The sequence below is a fragment of the Cebus imitator genome, unplaced genomic scaffold, assembly GCF_001604975.1.
Source record: "Cebus imitator isolate Cc_AM_T3 unplaced genomic scaffold, Cebus_imitator-1.0 Scaffold10, whole genome shotgun sequence".
Classification (NCBI taxonomy): Eukaryota; Metazoa; Chordata; class Mammalia; order Primates; family Cebidae; genus Cebus; species Cebus imitator.
The window spans coordinates 4,286,246-4,289,965 of NW_016107325.1; the positions used below are offsets into that span (position 1 = coordinate 4,286,246).

The 3,720-nt window shown below is 35.5% G+C and overlaps 1 protein-coding gene across 1 annotated transcript in view; it reads right to left on the reverse strand.

The window, feature by feature from the left end:
* Nucleotides 1–395: 395 nt before the first annotated feature.
* PLA2R1 (phospholipase A2 receptor 1) overlaps nucleotides 396–3,720 on the reverse strand; it is a 144,810-nt gene continuing 141,485 nt past the window's right edge. The window contains exon 32 of the transcript XR_005203317.1: nucleotides 396–2,014. The gene's annotated coding sequence lies outside the window, so the exon portion shown is untranslated. The remainder of the gene's footprint in view (nucleotides 2,015–3,720) is intronic.

Consider the following 3,720-nt stretch of genomic DNA (forward strand, 5'->3'; position numbering starts at 1 on the left):
TTGAACAAGTTTATCCTCAGCCTCCACAGAGCCACATTTTGGACCAGGAACTCCAAAGCCCTTGGTGACTCACTGAGGCAACATTTCTTGTTATGTTTCCACTCCTCCCAATTTCTTTCTGTGAGTTTTTCCTTGTTCTGCCTTCAGGTTCTCTCTCTCTCCCTCCCTCTAGTTCTGATGTCTACAGGGGCAAGAACCCACTGCTTCCTAAATCTAGGAGTTGGGTTTCCAGTTCCTACCGTCCTCTATATTCTAAGAAGGTAAAGAGTAAAGTTTAAATAATCTCTTACAAGTAGGGACTCAAGGAGCTCAAGTTAATTCACAACCACTGTGTGGAGACAATAAAACCACAATTTCAGGATTGGGGAGGGGCAGAAAAAAACATCAAAAATGGCCCTTTAACAATTTACTGTATTATATTAGAAATGCTTATTGGAAAAATATCCGGGAATACATACCTCAAATCTAATATACATAAGAGACTTACTGGGAGAAATAGAAATACATTTTATATTAATCTTGAAAAATCAATTTCCATTAATAAATAGAAGTACAGGACACAAGTTGAAAACAGCATAGATCAGGGTGTCTTTTTTTGAAGAAAAAGGATGGTGTTGCTGTTCACAATTACAAGAAATTGATGATAATATTTTAAATAAGTTAACTTTTGTCCATCACGCTTACTTCATGGTGTGCAGAAAACAGCACTTGAATGATTTTTTCCCTTAATTCGTTCTAAATTACAGCAAAGTGCTCTGCAAGAAAAAAGTGCTTGTGTTAATTAACTTTGAGTAAAGAAGGTCACCGGTATACATTGGGCTCATTTTGTGGTCTTAGTTATTGGCATTCTTCTGCAATTAGAATTCATCATTAGGTATTATAGGCACATGTGGATTTTCACGTTTTTAAAGCCAGAATTTCAGATTTAGGCACATTTAAAAATTTTTCTCTAAAAATATTCTGACCTCAAGCTAAAAACTCGCTTTATAACTCAAAAAATATTAAAGAGAGCTGTTTTTTTCTAACATTTCCTACAATTTAATACATATTGTTTGTTAAGCCCTTCTCTACTTCTGACAGAATTAATCAGCCCCCTCCCTTTTTCTCTGATTCTCTTCCTCTTGATATTATTTATGTCACATTGCATTGCACTTATTATTTACATATTCCTCTCCCCTGAGGCTGAGTTCTATGAGGGAAGAGATGGGGTGTTATCAGTATTTATAGCCTCAGAGTACAGGACACTTTCTGGGCCACAGTAGGATCTAAATAAATGTTTACTGACCAGAATTGTTTATTAATATATTTTAAGTGCCGCCCATATACATTAACATAACAGTGCTCGCTAAGATACGTTAAAGTATGTAAGACTTCCCCATTTAGGTTTTCACTTTCTAAATCAAAGGTTGGCAAACTTCCTGCAAAGGTCCGGAAAGTGAATATTTTAGGCTTTGCAGGCCGTTCGGTCTCTGTTGCAACCACTCAGCTCTGTCATGGAAGCATGAAAGCAGTCATGCACAATATGTGAGTGAATGGGGATGGCAGTGTTCCAATAACTTTAGTTTCAAGATGGGATGCAGGCTAGATTTGGCCCTGCCAACCCCTGCTCTAAATCTTTGAAAAGTGGGGAAAGAGGGAATAAATATTTCAACCATGTATCTTGATAATCCCTACAAAATTTCTTATAAATATTGGCAATAAGAATTCTGATGTACATGCCATTTTGGAAATGTCTCCCAATTTTTCTTCTCTAAGAATGGAATGGAAACTAAGTGAGTTTTCCCCTGCCATACCCTATTAATACTAAGGCATAAGGTTGTAAGGGGTAAGCAGGAGTATGAGAATTAGAAGTGCTGATAAGACAGGGAAGTGACACAAAAGAAGACTGCAGAGAAAAGAGAGCAGCAGATGGAAGCCAGCGTGGCCTGCAGCAAGACGTGTCTGGGTCCTAATGCTAAAGCGGATGGTGTGTTAGGTAGGCTGGAGACACACAGGGTTTTGCCCTGCTTCTCATCTAAGACAGGAGAGAAAAAATGTCATAGAGCAGCAGTCCTCAAATTTTTTGGCTTACATATAAATTTAGAATTGTGAAAGAAGGCATATCGCTTCACGAATTTCTAAGTTGACAGCCAACATTTTTTATAATTAGGATGCAATTTTCAGAATATTATTACTAATCATGTTTAAAAATAAAAGTGCCTTGCCACCATTTTAATATATCCAATGAAACCTAATATCATAGCAAAATGTTAACTTTTTATATTGAAACGATTTTAGGTTTATAGAAAAATTGCTAACTTAGTCCAGAAAGTTCCTGTATAGCCTCTCTTGGCTTCTTCTAATGGTACATCTCACAAAACCATGGTACAATCATCAAAACAAAGAAACTGATACTGGCACAATACTATTAATTAAACTACAGACTTTCCCATTTCCCCATAATGTCCATTTTCTGTTCCAGGATCCAATTTAGGATTTCACCTCGCATGTAGCTGTTATATCTCTTTAGTGTCCTCCAATCCTTGACATTTCATCAATTTTTCCTTATTTTTCATGACCTGGATATTTTTGAAGCGATCATTTATTTTGTGGAATGTCCCTCAACTTGGATTTGTCGAATGTTTTTTCCTAATTAAATTTAGTTTATGCATATTGGGGAGGATACCAAAGAAGTCATGTGACCTTCTCAATGCATTATACCAGGGGATACATGATGCTGATGTGGCTTATTACTGCTTCTGTTAACCTTGATCCCTTGATTAAAGAAGTTTCTCTAAAGTTATTACTTTCCCTTTGTAATTAGTGATTATCTTGGGGGAAATACTCTAACATTATGCAAATACTGTTTTTCCTCAAACATTCACCCAATAACTTTAGCACCAATTGGTAGATCTTGCCAACAACAATTATTACTGTTATGTTTTCCTAATAGAGATTTTTGTTTCTTCCATCTCTTCTACATTTATTAATTGGAATTCCACTGCAGAGAAGAACTGTTAGTTCTCTCCTTTTCATTCATTTATTCATTCATTCTCTCATTCAATTGTTTACATCAGTATGGTTACATGGATTAGAACCCATACAATAAATATCCAATAAATATGGATAACTATGGATATTTATTGTATGGGTTATAATCAAGTATTACAATTTTTTTTTTGCTCCAATTGTTCCCACTTTTTCATTGGGGAGCTCCTTCAGGTTGTCCCTGTACCCTTCAGATATGCCCCATCTTTTTGTGAGCACCTCCTTATTTTCTGCCATCACAAGATATTCCAGTTTCATGTTGTATTTTTCTACCGTAGACCTGGAATCAGCCACTTTCTCAAGAAGCCTAAGTTCCTTTGACTGGAGACACTACAACAATTTGGATTCTATCATAATCTATTTTAAAATAGAAATACACACAAATAACCTCTTCAGCAGTCAGAGATATTACTTTCTTTCATTCTTGTAATTCCATTCCAGCTCCCCCACAGAATTTTATCCTAAAGAAATATACTTTTATTTGTGAAATATTTTATTCATTACCTTGTCATATTTTGCTGCAGTAAAAATAAATTATGTATATAAATTAAAATTATTATTATTTTTTTCCCCATTTATTTATTTTATTGTATTTTAGGTTTTGGGGTACATGTGAAGAACATGCAAAATTGTTGCATAGGAACACACCTGGCAGTGTGATTTGCTGCCTTCCTCCCCATCACCTACATCTGG